The 19,122-nt window shown below is 31.1% G+C and overlaps 1 pseudogene; it reads right to left on the reverse strand.

Moving 5' to 3' along the window:
• Positions 1-4,558: 4,558 nt before the first annotated feature.
• LOC112601617 lies at positions 4,559-5,448 on the reverse strand (annotated as a pseudogene).
• Between the last annotated feature and the right edge of the window lie 13,674 nt (positions 5,449-19,122).

Genomic DNA, 19,122 nt, shown 5'->3' on the forward strand with positions numbered 1-19,122 from the left:
TAAAATAAAATTAAATAATATTTAAAAAACAAATCGAAAAAATTTAAAAATTCACCAAATTTTATAAAAAATATATATTTATTATTTATAACCAAGTATGTAGATATACTAAATATGTAGAATCTATTCATCTTTTAAGCAGTAATAAAAAAATAAAATAAAATGAATAACACGACCTCGAAAATGAAAACAAATAACGAGGAAAATAATTTAAGCGGCGATTTCGCGGTAGAGGATCGAAGGACGAAATTTATTTTTACGCACATTATATTATCATACTATTGTGTATTTCTGAACAAGTAGAGGTGTTTTTAACCCGACCTACCCTTCCCGCAACACTAAATACCTTCATTGGTTTAATTTTTTTTGACACTAAAATAATTTATTATCTTCACGTGTCGTAAGCGCGAGTATACAATATAACATCGTAGACGATTGTTATAAAATAAACCGTTTTTGTGCGTGCAATCGTTTTCCCTAAAAAATTTCCTCATCTTTCCTTTGGTCGGCCTCAGTCGACCGACTGCATATAACTGCACGCACATACATTACAGACATTACACACATTACATTAAGAGAATCCGGTTTTAGCCGGGTCTGATTGCTTTGCTCGACGACAATAACGAAGAGAGAGAAACGATTTTACATTTTGTCCACGTCGATTTGTGCCGTTTCTCGTACACACACATAATTTTATGCCGGTTGTACCTATAAATATTATACAGAGTGATCCACTAAATATGCTCACCCCTTTTTTCCAATAATACAGTTATTAAAATATGATTTTCTAAATTTTCAAATAAACATAAAGACCATATTTTAAAATGCATGAGTCTTTTTACACTACTCAAGGAATGTCTATAGAGGAATAAACTTCTGTTTTCAATATGAAAAACCACTTTTTTACTACATGTCTACGTGTATAAATTATGATCATTTTCCTGAAAATATTCATACATATCAGAATCAAAATTTAGGCTAATCATGTTTACGCTATTAAACTTTGTTTACTAAAAATAATAGTTTTATAATAACGGCCGGTTTGAATAAGATACTAGGACAATGAGAGTTTTGAAAATTTTAGTAATTAATATTTAATAATAATCTATCAAAGTTTATAATTTGTAAAAATAGTCAATGTAGGTACCTATAAAAAGGTGAAAATTTAAAAGTTTAAAATGGGAAAAGGGAATTTTTTTCAGAAAAAATATAATTATAATTTTAGTATCTATAATCTATATATTATATTATTATGGATAAAAATTAATAACAATATTAAAAGTTGAATAATTTTGTTTATATTTTTAAAGATAATTTTAAGACATGAATTATTTGTTGTATAAGTAATACATAATACATACATTTCCAAATGGAAGTGAATAAAACCCCTAGTCCTCCTTCTTCAAGGATCTAAAAAAATAAAAACAAATTTATACAGTACACTCCTTAAATCTTAAAAATCTGAATTTGAATAAATTTATTATTAAAGAAAAAAATAGTGGTGAGAACTGATGACGCTTATTGAATCACCCTGTACTTCCACAGCGAGTATTGTTTTTGTATGAGAGATTCAGTTTCAACCAACCGATCGGCCGAATTCCCATGGATAAGTCCCGTCGATCATAATAAAATAATACCTTTCTCGTAGAGATCCATCAACGAGTCCACGGTGACGTATCATCTGCTACACACAGTCGAAAATCGATCGACAGCTGCGGATACAGCATAAAACGATTAGAGGCCGGATGTCGATGCCTTAAAAGAGATGCATTTATGGGGTAGAAAACATTCTTTTATGACCTGAAACAAACAAAAAATGGTCAACGATTTTGAAAAAAAAAGCCTTTCAAGTTTAAATAATTGAATGTTAAAATAATTTAAGACGTTTAAATATCTTTATAATACGTTTTAGTACGAAAACTAAATTTAAAAAATTTACAGCAAAGGGTGTAGGATGGCTGCGATTGTTCATAAGGTTTTGTAGCGGTAACAAATAACTCCGTGATACTATTATGCCGAGCTGTAGCTCCAATTCAAATTGTTTGCAGTTTACGCACGTAGTACGATTTAGTTAAGTAAACACAAATTATTCTATCAAGATATCCGATATATATGTGTAGAAATATTGCGTTATTCGAGCTTATTACTTATGTCTGTAAAATTATAAATCACATTTTTTCGCAGATAGCCGAGAAACGTAAAATAATATATATGTTGCGTGTGTCTCACTGTCACACGAGTATAAAAGACGTGCGTGCAAAATTAACTAATTAACGCATAGTCCGTCATTTTTAATTTCGTGCCTCGTTTTTATTTTTTTATTTTTACATAATAATGTAATCATTTAAACTAGATTTTTTGAAAAACCTGATATGTACTACTGAACTTAATAATACTTGTTTACTCTCTGTATTTATATGCATCTAGTGAATTTTTCATAATTTGATGCTTTTAAGAGCAACATTATAATAAATGGTAATACAATAATGTTAGTAATTATTGTATTTTTAAAATTTTAATTTAATTTGCATACAACGGGATAAAACAATATAGCGTGTATAGACAGGTATAATGCAATTATTATTATTATTGACCATGTTATTGTATACTCCGTGTTTGATTTTTAAAATTTATACATGAAACCAATCTTAACACTGAGTGAATTTTTAACTAGTGACTGTAAAATAATTTCGAAATAATATATCATGCGTTAACGTTCCGATTGTTTCGTTTTTGTTTGAGTAAAACGGATTTATTGGTGCGATTAAAAGTCGATTTAGAAAGTATTTTTCTATGCACCATTATTGATTTTATCGATTCAAGTTAAACACTGATCGCATTATAATTTCAACAAAAATCTACACGAAAAATTAATCAGCCGTATTCGTTTAGCGATAGATACGTTTTGAAGGACCAAGTCACGAGTTGACTTTGTGGAATATGTGGAACTATACAGCTTACGTATCAAAATATTATTATAACAGTATTACCTACATATATATATATATATATATATATATATATATATATATATTCTTGGTAATGTACAATAATAAATTAATCGTATCACACACGCGGTAAACGGCAATAGTAAAGTTATAACAATATAGTTAGACAGATATGCCGCATGCGGGACGTGGGCAGAATTTATTAACAAAAAACGTCATTCTACGTTCGGAGCGAGAAAAAAACCTTAAGTAGAGTTCAAATTTATTCATTACCTAAATATTATGTGTACACGTTTATACAAATATTTATTTGTGTATACTGAATAACCAACTTTATAAAAGTATAACACACAATAATATAACTATTAGCTATTGCTTAATAATAATTATAGTAGAATATACACACTTAACACTTACACATACATATCTATATCTAATAATTTTTTTCATCAGGTAGCCGTGATCGTTTTTAATGGAATGAAAAAAAATATTAATTTAATAAGGATACAAACGAAATAAAAACGTCCATTTTATGTGCTGAAACCAGTCTGCGCACTGGCAGACGCATTTTTTATGCGTATAGAACACTATTGTATCCTGCTGCAACAAACCTCTGCGGTGTACCTATTATACAATATTCTGCAATATAACGTACGACCAGACAGACACCTATATATTATCATTGAATTCTTTTTCCCAGAAATTTCTGTGCGTTGCGTTCCAGGATCCCCTCAATACTATTACCGCAGTCTAAACGTATAAATTATATGACGTATAAAATCAGCTACGCGTAAAAAAACTATAAAATATACAAAGATCGATGATCAAAAACAATGATAAAGAATTCGTAACAAGCTCGTCAAATCGTACGAACTCTAAACCTACTTTGCCGTTATTATGGTATCGAAATAATTTAATTTCTTTTCACAAAACATTTTTTTTCTCTACGCGCTCAGTATTTTTTAGTAAAAAAAAAAAATTTAGCCACTCTTACATACTTGTTATATAATATATTACTGCATTGTTGCCTATACTGGCTATACTTATACATACTTGTTAAAAATTCTTCTAACATGTATATTTAAGCACCACTACATAAATAGTAAATACATTTAATAAAATATTTCAAATACTTTAAATACTGAAAAGACTGACCTTACTGGACAGTATTATATTATTGTTTAGTAAGGCCGGGTTGTGCCAAAGCGGATGGCACTTAGGATACGTGTGTTTGGTGTAGGTACGAGTGTAGAAAAATAAATCGCCGAGTTATATTTTATCACTTTATTCGCTTAAAAGACGGACGACAACTGACACTCCGTCGTATTGACGAAATTAACATTATATAGATAATCTTTGTATTAATCCGATTATACTATAATAATGTATATAGCTAATAGGATAAATATATATATATATAATTCAATTTTCAATATTGCTACAGTTCGGCCTTCCTGATCACATTGACGTCTCGACAATATATATATAATTTTACAATTTTTTTTTTTTTTTTTATAACAAAAAAATTTATATTTTGCATGAAAACTTAAGGGGAATAATGTACAAATAATTGGAAAGTAGTTAAATTATAAAAGTGTATAATTGTAGGTTCAATTTACTTTAACCTAATAGAAATTATTATGAGTTATTTAAGTTAATAACTAATAACACTGTTTTAATTGTCAAACACTATTTTATACTATATTAGAAAATAAAGAAATAAGTACAATATAAATCATTTAATTTTTCTTGCTAATTTTTCTTTCATTTTTCTTTCCATAAAATCATCGAGTTGTGCATCTAGTTCATCTTTATTTGGCATCTTTTTTTCATTATTCCTACCACCTCTGCCACTACCTCCACCTCGTCCTCTGGTGTTGCCACGACTATTACCACGACTCCCGCTTGAGTTACCTCGGTTACCTCTAACTCCACCACGAGTACCTTGGACTGGCAATTGGGCAACTGTAGATAAGTCTGTGGCGAGTTCAATCTTCATAGGACGTCCATCCAAACGAACGTTGTTATATTGACGAACTGCTTTTAATGCAGCATTCTTACTATCAAAAACAACATTTGCTGTTCCTAATGATTTACCTAATCTATCATAGTGAACTGTAGCAGTTTTTAAAGGCCCAAATTCATCAAAAAGTTCCTGTATATCCGTTGATGTGACTCCAAAATCCAAATTTGATAAGACTATCTTATGAATATTGGTAGTAGATAAACCACCCCTCATTTGTTGTCTTTTAGGTCCTTCATGCATATCGTGAGTCCAAGAACCATAAACATCACCCTTAGAATAAGGACCGAATCCATTTGAACGCCTGGCCATTGGTCTGTATCTACGCATTGGGCCTCCACCACCGCCGGTAGCACCATTTGATCGGAAATTCGATCCTCCACCACCTCTAGAACCGCCTTGTCTTCCGTCGCCACGACGTCCATCGCGAGACGTTGACTGTTTGCTTTTAATTATTTCGTCCAAGCTTAAATCCATCTTGAGTATATGTCAGTGTATTATTGATTCACAAACAAAATGCAAGAAGTTTAAATTTGTGTAAAGAAAACTTAGTAAACGGGAACAAAAATAGCCGCAACGCAAACAACCGCTGATCACACGAAATATCACAATGTTTAATGTTACGTTGTTAGTCGGACGGTTCCATGGTTGCCAATACTCACTATGGCGACTAGCTTGTGTACTCGCATCGGTATGTACCTCAGTGTATCCCCCTGGATTGTACATAGCTAAAATAGGTTTATTATTTAATGTTTTTTTTAATATTTCGAAAGATTTCTCCTGTTCTTTTCCCCATATGAACGGTATATTTTTAGTTAATAAATCCGTAATTGGTCGAGCAATAACGGCAAATCCTTTAATAAATCGACGAAAAAAACTAACTAGACCTATGAACCCTCATACCGCTCTAACATTTTTCGGTGTAGGATAGTTTTCTACTGCCAAAATTTTTCTTTTTCCGGGTTCTACGCCACCACTACTTATTTCAAATCCCGAGTATTCTAACCTACGCATAAAAAATTTGCATTTTTCTAGCCTAATAGTGAGCCCTGCGTCTTTGAATGCTTCTAATACAAGTTTTAGTTTTTTAATGTCTTCTTCCACATCCTTGCTAGGTATAATTATGTCGTCTAGATATGCTAGGGCTACCGAAAATAAAAGATTACCTAATGCTAAATTAACCATTCGCGAAAAAATTGGCGGGCAGTTTGTCGATCCGAAAGGCATTCGCTTAAATTGATAGTGCCCGCCCGGGGTAAGGTAATATATATATATATATAGGCTGTATGTAAACTACGGCAAAAAAAAAAATTAAGATTATATAATCTGCTACAAAACCGATAAGATACATCATACAAACTGCGGCAATTTAATTAGATACCTATTGTATTATTATTTATTTTTTTTTTTTGATTATACGATTTTTTTAAATAATTTTTAATATAATAATATTTTTTAATTTTAAAATTGGTTTTTTGATTATACAATCATTACGATATAATTTTTAATAATAATATATTTTTCAATTTTAAAATTGGTTTTTCTTTATTTTTACATCTAATACTCTAAGAGATACTAATAGCTGTCATAACACGTAATACGTATTATACCTAATTAAACAATAAACGTGTATAAGTATGTAAAATAAATTGCCGCAGTTTGTATGATGTATCTTATCGGTTTTGTCGCAGATTGAATAATCTTAATTATTTTTTTGCCGCAGTTTACATATCGACTTTTAGAAAAAGGTAAATTTTGCCGCAGTTTACCATCTCCCTATATATATATATATATATATAATTAAATTTTCTATATTGCCACAATACTGATAGTCGATTGGAGTTCTTCAGAAATAAAATTTATATGGGTGAGTGTTTTTAAATTTTTATAATATGATGGTTATATATATATTTTTTTTTAATCGGTTGAAGACACATTCAGTTGAAGAATCCCCATATTGGATTTATCATTTATAGCACAAAAGTATTTATAGATATATATATTTTAATTTTTAAATTCATTGTTCTTGTATACTATTTAATGGATATACAACACATCATGGATTAAAAACCCCTAACCAATAATCAATAACACTGGCCATCGAGATGCCGTGTAATCCACGAATCGCGGATTCAAAAATGTCTACTTTGAAGTTAAATTATAAAGGTTTATCATGGCGAAAAGGATGACGTATCCTAGATCAGTGGTTCCTGAACAGAAGAGGGGAATTCTCCCCAGGGAGATATTTAAATACTGCATAGAAGGAATATAGTTATGATAAAATAACGAGAATATTGTTGTTAAAATAATCGCATGCCATTTTGCAATCAGTAAAAGTATTATCAAAAATATCTTCACGGATTACGGACTTGGTTAGAAAAATCTGTTTCAAATTTTCTATTAAATTAATTTTACTTAAAATTTATAATATTTAATATAAAAATATTTATAAAATCGATGTATACAAATAATATTATTAATTATTAAGTTGGTTTATATTTTATTTTTAAAATTATAAAAATAATTAATGAGTCATTAGTTGCATAATATAATATAGTTATTTTGTATCATTAAAACAAAAAAAGTTTTCTAAACACTAGTTTAAAGGGAAGCTGAGGAAGGCGTGAAATTTTGAACATTTACAAGGAGGATGTAGAGTAAAAAAGGTTAGAAATAACTGCCCTAGATCAAAACAACTGTTGCACCAACCAAATTTAAATTTTTTAACGTTTTGGTGATCACAAAAATGGTTGATGGCGTTATGACGTTACCACGGTAAAAACAAAACAAACGTCGTGTTTGTTATTTTACGTGTACCTACTACGTCAGTATACGAACGCAGGTTTTGAGACCTGTACACGCTTATGGCTAAATATACGTACAAAACCGACTTGTTGATGGATCGGTAATATTATGATAGGTACTTACGTACTGGTGCCAAATTGAGCAATCTTGATAATAACTCATGTGCAGCTGTTATGAAATCGTTGTAAACATAATAATAATGATAAATAATATTTTGATCGTAGAAATACAATAAATGGGTCGTAGAAACAAGTAAAATCGCTGATGAATAAAAATGAATACATTATCACCAAGTGTAAATTGAATGTTTTAAATTTTTCAAGGTTAAATAGATTGAAATATATGCGTACATTGCGTACAAATAAATACATGTTTATGGTACTCGTATATACAATAATAATTTTAGATCCCCATATTGAATTTAAACACCACGTACGTAATCGTTTCATCAGACCCATCGAAAAGGTAGAGGTCTAGGGAGAATTTAGCTCGATCCCCCCAAAAAATAAGTTATAAGTACCTATACACTGTTAAAATCAAAAATAATTTAGTTAAAATTAACCATAGAAATATTTCTCAAATGATCCAAGTATCATTTAGTGAACTCAAAAAGAACGGAAATGGCTGCATAGTAACAAATGTTTATTGCGGTTGTTCAACTCCGATTTCAAATCGATGACATAAAAAAGAAAGTCAACATTGTGTGCACGTAACTATAGTATGTATTATAGTTATTTTGTAGCGCAAGTCTCCGTAACTAATCCTATAAAAGTTCTGATACTTGAGTCCTGCATATTCCATAAACATCATTTTTATAACTGAGACATATAAAAAATAGACTGTACATATTATTACGCAGATTTCAAGATGGTTTTTGGATTTAAGTAATTGAAAACTGTAAACAATGAATATAAAATAGATAACATGAGATGGTTAGAGAATTGGTTTTAAAATAAATAAACAATATTTAAAAGTTTTGATTAGGTACTTAAAAATGCATAATTTATATGATAGGTAAGAAAATAAAAACAAATGACCTACATAACTCTATTCCCCTCCAAAAAATAAACAAAATTATGGTCTTTATAGTTTGGATTAAATAATATGATCATTTGTCATAGTGTCACGAACGACGACTGCGGTCATTAAATGTGTTTTTAAGAAGTAATAATGTTAAAAAAAAACTACAAATACTTTCCGTCGTCAGTTATACTTTTGACATATTGTGTTATTGTTTTATACGGAAAATTGTAATCCACATGATCTATATAGATGGTTGTCGGTTGATGATAGCACAAACCACCGAATCGTATTTTGTAATTTTGTGTAACGTGGAGATATCAAATGGTAGTAAATTTGAATTAAATACAAGGATTGGAAATGATAATTTTTTTTGTCTTTGTCTAGAACGTGCACTACATAAATGTGTATGGATGTATTTTCATTCCATCGGATACCGCTTGATCAAGTAACCACTAAGAATTTTGAAAATAATGATGAAGTTTTCCTCAAGTCTCGAGGAAATCGACTTTCCCAAATTTTTTATTCACTCCATTAAATACTAAAAAAATAAAAAAACAATAGTAGAAATTAAAAGACGGTTAAAATATTTGAATTTTTAGAAACACTCGTAATGGGAAAGTTGATCTTTGTGGATAGACTTTACAATAAATTCAAATACTTTTTCAGGATTATTCTTGATTTATTAGATCAACTGGACACCGGTTAGTTGGAATAAAAATTTGTCTAAATTCTTATGTTGTGTGTATGAAAAACAAAGACAGAAATTTGTCTCTTCCTATATCTTCTTACCTCGAAACTAGAGCAAATTTTTTCCTAGTTTTGCAATAGTATATTTCCAGTATATACACAAAACTTTTTCATGCAGTATTTCATTCTGTACAAAAAAAAAAAAAAACCGAACATAGTTTATAAAAAATTAAACCTAAAATAAAAGAATTATGATAAACCTATAAATAATTATTAAGTGTGTCTCATTGACAGTTAACACAAAAACTTGCTCAACCAGTATTGTAACCTATACGCTATCACACACAAATATGTTTATGTGAAATTGTTAAAATTAAAAATATTCTAATAGTATAATCTCCGTTAGAAAAGCCTTATATTTTAATAATAATAATAAAAGTAAATATATTTTTTACAAAAATCAACTATTTCGTCCGGTAAATTTAACTTCGGTGTTATATCGATTATAAATTAACATTGCCGTATTAATACGTTATTTTTCCTCTACACTATAATTTCGTAATATGGTAATAATAAATATCGCTGACTTTTTCATTTCCCACTCAAAAAAATTAATATTATTCAGTAATCATAAACAGATAATTGTTTCACAAATTTTTGTACCATATATCAACAGTAACATATCCAGGATATTTTTTTTGGAAGAGTTACAAAAATGTTCTATATATATATATACATATATACACTTTTTTATTTCCAGGTTTAAATTGTGAACTGGGTGGATATTGCTTCTACATTACTTCTACCATGATATACAATATACCTACATAAAATGTACATACTACAAGAATATTAAATTAACATGGTATGCAGATAATTTCTTAATTTATTTAGAGAAATATACAGTCAAGTCTTTTTTTATGATTTTCCTACCCACAAATAAATTCTGACGTCGGTATGATATGCGTCCATACTTGATGATAAATGTGCAATGATTTATAAATAATATAATTTCGACGGTAAGGTCAATATGAGATATAAAGTACCTATAGATTACTTTATAAACTTCTAAAAATATAAAATAATATAATAAATATTTAAAATTCATAGACAAAACACTTTTGTCCGATAATTGTCATAGTATAATGAAGTATAAGTCATGCATGTGTAATGTGTAGTGTGACCTATAAAATATATAAAATAGTCGAAAACATTTCAGGGGGGGGGGGGGTTGTGATCCCCTAAACCCCCTCTGGATACGCCGCTGTATATCAAACCTGTTTAATGTTATAAATGTAAGAAACAATCAAATTTGATAATCGCTGTAAAAAATTACTAGATCAAACTTATTACAATAAGTTTATATAACTGATAAAAATAAAAAAGTTAATGTAGTTAACACAAATTAAAGGTAATCTACGGTTACTAGTTAGTTATAATTAGATACGACGTGTAGAGCCGGCATCGTTGCGTTACGAACAATAGCGGGCAGCGGGAGAAAACTATAGGCCTCAAATGCGTAATAAATTAATAAATACACATCGATACTGCGTTGCGTGATATTGGAAAATTGGTGTAATTCTGTTTTTTATTTCTCTCATTGTTAAATACGTTTTCGTACTATTCCGTAACGTTTGGCGTGAGCACAATCGGTATCGAAAACATAAAATCGCATCTATCTGTCCATATAAATATATAATATATTATTAGATATTAAGTATGACATAACGACGACGCTTCGCTGGTACAGCAATCGAACGGGACGTAGCGTTTTCACCAGTGGCTGATCTAGAGCTTGCTATTTTCTTTTTTATTTAACCTGTAAAAGGAGAAGATCTTACAGAATTTCCAAGGATTTAAGATCTATATTATATAATTTTAAACCTTGAAGATAGTTTAGTATATTAAAAGATTTCACAGTAAAATTACTAATCAAACTTTATCTCTTAGATCTCTTCTCTAACTATTCGGGGAAATTCATCTAGAATGCTAAACAGAAATTGGCCTTAATAAATATAATATTATAATAATTACTCCTTAAAATATATACAGAAAGTTTGTAAAATAGACTATAAAACTGTTTATCAAATCTAATCAGATAATAAACGAATGACAACTATAATTCTGGGTGGAATCCTGTACAGGTTCGAACTTAGGACGACCCGATAAAAATTTGCAGTAACATATTATTATAATATTATTTATATTGCACAATGTATAATATTAATATAATGTAGGTACGTTTATTATTTTTCTTTTCTCTGTGACGTTGAAACATCTGACCAATAAATTCTATAATTTTGTTCGGATGATTCATCGAAATTATTCGCAAATAATCATTGAAATCGTCAATATTTCCAACAATTTATAAGCTAGTGATTAATAAACTATCTCTTGTAGGTATACGAGACTATATAGCTAATAACGTTTCATCACCGATCCGCTATTCCGGTGTTCCGGTGCTTCGGTATATTCGTATCGAATCGAATCGTTACAGTATTCTACTCATCAATAATACACTTAACAACATTTTATTTCGATAAGATTTCTATTTTCTATTAAAGACAACGTTTAGTTGAAAAAAACTAAAGGTGATAATACATGATTTTCATCTGAAAATAAATCAAGTACCTAATCCTCTTTCACCAAAACCTTACCGGACTTTTACTTATACACCATACAACGGTGGAAAACTTCAAAACGTTGACTTGAGATCGACATTTTTAGTGGTCTTCTTCGCAGTCTCATATAAAAATACAGATTAAAGTACGTATTGAATTAATCATTTGTTTCATAGTTTTGAGTTAAAACTAACATATACATCAATATTTAATTATGTTATTATTACAATAAAGTAAAGAATGTTCTGTTTTTCGGCTAAAATTATAATATGAAACACTAATTATTAATTTTTTAACATTCGTTAGTATTATTAGGATATTTTGCAAAAATCAATAGGTATGTTAATAACTAATTACTAATTAGGCATGGGCACTTTGGCCCATGTGTTGTACGATGACAGACCACTGCATATGGTAAAAAATATTAATTATTTATATATTTATACGAAAAAAAAGTAATTATATTGTTCATCAGTAAATTTATTTAACGTTTAGCTTACATAATATTTACTTTAAGGCCAGATAACCGGAAATTCGGAAATTAATTTATACATACATATTGAAAAAAAAAAAAGACAAGCACACGTTCAGGTGAAAAATAATTACCTACTAACATAATAATATAATATTAGAATAATAAAATAACAGTTATTTTATGAGTCCTATATGTTATTGTAAAAACCTATTTTTACACCATCAAATATGATAAAAAAATATTTGTTGAAAATCGATTCGATTTTGTTGAAAATATTAAATACTTCCCAAAATATACCACACAATGCTCATGTTTTTGAGAAAAATAAAACGATATACTTGGAATTCCATTAGGTAAAAGTAATTTATACCTAGAATTACAGTCTTGGCAGATATCGATCGATAGTAGACATTATTTAAAAAATATAACAATTAAACAATACAGTTGGTAACCTAACGGTTAATCGATTGTATGGTGTAATGACTATATTAACATTTTATACCATGATTTATTTTACTGCTTTTATACGCGTGTACTTATTTAAAACGTATAAACAAACCCACAATTTCAAATTATGCAAAAAAAGTCAAATTTGACTGAATCATATTGTTACAATAAAGATAATTTTTATTAACGTTTTACATTATGATGGTCTAAATAATACATATATACTAGACACTATTAGTTATAGTTTTATCACACTGCAATCACAAATATATAAAATTAAACATAATATTTTGTATTTTATTTATGTTTATCATCTGTCTAATAAACAAATATTACATTTCTAAATGACATAATTTACCAACAGCCATTTTGAAGAAAAAAATAACTATAAGCCAATATTATTTTTCCGATTAAAATAACGATTCTTAATAAAGCTTAATATATGTATTTATATTATAAAAGTATTAAAATAAATTCTAATTTGAACATAAATCGGAAGAAATATAATACAACGGAACAAAACTGTGAAAACAATATGTTACTATAAATGAAGTTGTCCAATATTTTATTTGTTCAAAAACTTTTAATTTTTTTTGGTTTTCCTCAAACGTTAATTTCAATAAATAATTTCTATCATTTACGTTTATAATAATAGAGACATTATAGATGTAACAATTAAATCACCGTTGGTAAATAAATTTTACAAATAAAGTCAATTTAGATATTATTTGTAGAACTACGAACTACTGGTATACATTTACTATGCATAAATAGAATATTATGATCCGTTGAACCTTTCCCGATGATGGACGAGTCCTGGTTAGTGGTTAATTCTGTAGTATAAGTACTGACGAGAAGGTGAATAATTCGATTCGACGCGCGTTGTCGTGTATATATATAATATATATATATATTTGTTATAATGATATATGTACATAAAGGCATAGGAAATCCAAAATTTATCGACCGACATCTTGGTTGTCTAACCGTATTTAGGTGTAATCGTAGTATAACATAATAATGTCAAGGATTGAAAACGTTATTAAAGAGAAAAAACTCTTAAATAATAAAAAAAAAGTGCCATAAACCGAGAATATATAATAAAGAAATCAAAAACAAAAATGGAAATTAATTATAAATTTATAAAGTACTAACATATTATTTATTTTTTTATCAAATCTATATTTTTTTTTTTAATCTGGTCTATAAAATTAAAAAAAAATAATGATAATTCTAGATCTGTTTTCGAAAAAGTAGTAATCCTGATAAATAATTGAAAGTAATAATTATTAACTTTCAGATTTATAATTATAAATAAGACTTTTACGAACTTTTAAAAAACGCATTTTTACTTTTATATAAATTATAAATTAACTATTATAGTTTAAACTTAAAATTTAAGAATTTTTATTTTTCTTACAAAATATTTGCTTAATATACTAATTATTTTTGATATTTAAACTTAATAATACAGATTAAGGAATTAAAAAATTAAAATAAGCAACATTTAAATAGTAAAAACATAATATAATGTTTGGAGATTAATTTAATATTAAATAATTATTTCCTGCTCAAGTTATGTTTTTTTAAATTTATTTTAATTTTAATTTTACGAAAATGAAAAAATAAAAATCAGTGATTTATATTAATAATTGATAATAATTCACAATTATAAAATACAAGTAAAAATGAAAAGTTTTAAAAATGCATTAATGTAAGTCCTATAATTAGTATACCTGTATTAGACAAATCTTGTGGCTAATAATTTCCAGAACCAAATGTCCAATCTTGATCTTTATCAAAGACACACCGTCCTTAAATCCAACTTATGACGTGGATTAAGTGCGAATCGTAGGTGTAGTTGAACGCATCACGACTTACCACTTCGAACATGGCAACAAATCCTAAGGAAATATGTTGATAGATTAATAGTAAAGTTGTGTGCGGGCGCCTTTATCTCTATGCGATGGGATCGGAAACAAAAGTGGTAAACTAGTATAAGAATTAAAGGGAATTTAGACAAATAGATGAGTATATTGATGTGAGAAATTAAATTAAAATGTGTTTTTCGTTTTTTAGGGCCGTGATATACAAAACCCGTATCCATCGACCTGTTAATAATCAAAGTGTCGAAATTTCTCTTTTTCCAGGCCTGAAACTGACAATCATAGATTCGTAGATCTACTCTGATGAATTACGGGTACATCATTCATATACATGGACATGCGTATAGGATATATCTAAGCGTATTGTTGTCGTATACATTATCGACCAACTGTCGTACCCGTGTCGATACGATCGATAGAGATGTCTTCGACGAAAAGAGATATATTACATCAATGTATATGGGTACCTATACGAAAAGAGATTTACGCGTTCGGCACTTTGCCCCACCGTGATGAATAGTTAAGTAATAAGCCACCGCGTAAGGAACGCCAGTGCCCGGGGCATGAACGTGTCCTGAACGTCCGATTTGATCAAACCGACATGGTAATGAATTTTTTTCGTATGGGTTATGTTCGTCGATCGATCCCTTTTCATTTTTTTTTTTTTTTTTTACAAAGCAGAGACTGTCGTCGATTGTTGTAAATTCCTAAACGAGCCAACAACAACAACGAGTATACCTGCATGTCATAGGCATAGGACTTTTTTTCGTCCTTACCAACTGCATGCAGTGATTTCGTGGAACGCACTACGTCTGTAACGATAATTTATATATTTATTATAACACTATATAGACGCACACAACCGTCGAGGTCGCGTACGTCCCTATGGTCGTGTTTTCGAAGGATAACGAAAAAAGGGCAACGATATCACAATACATAATACGTCTTATTGTTATAATAATTCACACATACAGGTACATATTATGAAGGCATTCACATGGACACGACGCCGAGTCCTCAAATTATCTATGGCCGTTGTTCGTTCTTCGTTTACCCGTAACACATTTTACAGCTGTATACAGAATGCATATGCATATCTATAGTCACCGTGTTTGTCAACAAGATTTTTAATAGGTTGTTGAACACTAACATTACTGTATTCATGCAGAGAATCACGGATTAATATTGAATTATGCGAATTATACGAACATAATAGTTGTAAAATAGACAGATCTAAGGCAATATTATCATCCTTCGACGTTTAGGAATAATGCGGCCATGGCAAATAAAATTACCAACTGTATGCAGACATTTTCCAGCCACTGTTTATTACGATGTTGAAACTTTAATTTTAAATTTCAGTAAGGTCAACTAATGAGGATTATTGTTTTACGTTTTAAAGCTTTGAGGATTGAAAACTTACCAAGATATATATGTACCTACCTACAATATATTTACATTTTTAAAGTCAAATTTTTATGAATGAATATCCAAATTTGGTTAAAAGTTGTTATTAGGATCAAGAGAATAGATAAGACAAGCCACGAGGGACCTACACTTGTTTTAAAAATCTATATACCGTCAGAAGATGAGTATGTTAATTAAAGTTATCCCAAGATGAAAACATCAGGTTAGGCTAATTGTTAAATGATAAATGTCACGAAGACAATCGTGTCCGTAAACATCTGAAACGATCATACATTATTGTTAACGGTTACGTAAGAGATTTAAAAAACTCAAATAAACAATTTCCACCGAGTGCTTGAATAAATTAAAATTTTTATATACCATGGATTATAGGCCGAATTTAATCAAAAATAAAAATCGCTTATGATGACGGACTTAAATGGAATGTAATACATAGTTTATGATAACATTATACCTATAATAGACGTTATAAGAATGAAAAAATTGAGAGAAACATAAAGTAAATATTAAAATGTCGCTTAATGCAAGTATATGGCTCATGTTTTCCACACAGTCTAATCATTTTCGAAGTAGTGATGATTGTTGGCCGTTAACACGTTATTGACTCGTAATATTATATTGAATATTCGTTCCGAGACGCATAAACAGAGAATATCATATTAAAGGAACGCATTATTCAAGACAATGACATTGAGAAAGGTATGATATGCGTATGGGGTTCGTGGTGCTAGCTCTAGAATTCCGGGAGCCAAGCACACCTGCATTCTGCGCCTACGTGGATAAGTGTTCGGTTAAGTTTCTTCGAGTGTTGCGGTGAGGCGGGTGCAGCAGGTCGACGGGAGTTTACACGTTTCAACGGGCGAGACGTATAATATATTATACTATAACACACACGTACCACGTACCTACAGGTACTCATAAGGTCGTATACCTACCCGTCTAACGTCTATCTCTCACACACGACGAAGACACGAGCGTCCTAATACATTATTGTTATTATCATTGTCACCATTACTGTACATTACAGACGCACTCGGACGAAAATGAAGTCGTCACTCGCGTCGTCCCTTGTCGTTCGGACCCGCACACGACGGTCACCAAGAAACCGGCCGGAATTTATTTATTTTAAGCCGCATGACTCACGCTCAAAAATCTCATACACTCTTGTAAATACATATATAATAATACTATAACGCGATATTATTATTATTATATAGGTGTATAACCCGTGCCGGTAGTATATACGTACACAGGTAATATACATGGCTGCACATGGCGGTCGTACGTACAGTGCCTACACCGCGCAACACAACACAGATGAGAGGACGCCGCCGCCGCCGCCGCCGCGTCCGTCGGGTTCATTCGTCTGGACAGGTTTCATTATGCATAAATACACGCACGCGCACGTCCTATCCACCGTCGTCGGTCTTTCTCTCAGCTCCTTTTCCCCTCTTCCAGGACGACAATCGGTGCCAGTGCACCACACGCACACGGTAGGTACCTACCTCTCTCTCACCGTACGCGTACACGCGACGTACACGACGATCGCACACACACACACACCGCAAGTCCGCATTATAATAATAATATCGTACGAACCGGTTTACAAAGACTACACGGACCGTTGCTGCTGTTGCTGAGGTCGTAATGTACATATATATATATATATACATTTAGGTACAGTTTCCATTAAAGGAACGACGAGGTATTTTTCACTGGTTCCATCTCTGTCCCGCTCGGCGCAGGTCTCCGTCTCGCCCACACCGCCGTTTGTCCGTCTCCCGTGCGCGCGCGTTTGACGACTTTCCGTCGTCGTAATAATGTGTGTACGACTGCTGTGCACCGCACGACGATAATAACATTATAAAACGCACCGTAAGACGCGACCACCGCGCTAGACGTCGGAAACGTTCTCTCTTTCGTCCTATCCCGCGCACTATGTTATAACATCGTCGACGTTATGGATAGTCGAAACACGACGGGGATGTCTTACTACGATGGATATCATTATACGACGTTGTAAAATCCCAACCGCCGCGCGGCCGAAGACGCCTACACGATGTATACGGCGTCGTCGAGTCGTCGGTCGATCGACGATCGCACAGAGATGGTCGAGACTTAGGACGAGCTTTGAGGGGGGGGTGTGCTTGGACCCCTCAGCTTTGAGATCGGCAACCTCCCGGTCTCGTGTGTTATTTATACTCGTGCCGTTTATGGTCAATTAATTCGTATTCTATAATGTATAAGTAACACGTTAATCGTGTTACACAGCAGAGACATTAATAGACACGACGACGTTAGGCACGGATGCACGATTGAATATGGGTACTCCGAGGTACCTATAACTCTTTACCTTTAATCACGATTTTGGATATGGCTGGAAGGGGGCGAAGTTGCTCATTATTATGCACTCGCAACACCGTAATCTATAGTCGTATAAGGCTAACGACCAACTTAAAAAAATAAGCGTTCCATTATCTCCAGCAGTTTTTTTTATTGAAATTCTGCCCCTGTGAATGAATTCAACCGGTATATCTATGAGGCTTGCCGATGAAAAGAAACGGTCCGTTCACAAACTCGACTTAACCCGGCGGCGACACGTCCGGACCACCCCAGGCAATTGGCAGATGATATCGCTAACGAATGTATAGCGACTAACGAGTGCGTTACTGTGTAATGTGTTTAATCCGTTCGACGTGGGTTTCAGCCGCTCGTTTTTCTATCGAAAGACGTCTTGTTCTCCAATCACGTTGTACAAATCGACCGCACACGATCGGGG

The sequence above is a fragment of the Melanaphis sacchari genome, unplaced genomic scaffold, assembly GCF_002803265.2.
Source record: "Melanaphis sacchari strain LSU unplaced genomic scaffold, SCAv2.0 Contig7_pilon_pilon, whole genome shotgun sequence".
NCBI classification, from domain to species: Eukaryota; Metazoa; Arthropoda; class Insecta; order Hemiptera; family Aphididae; genus Melanaphis; species Melanaphis sacchari.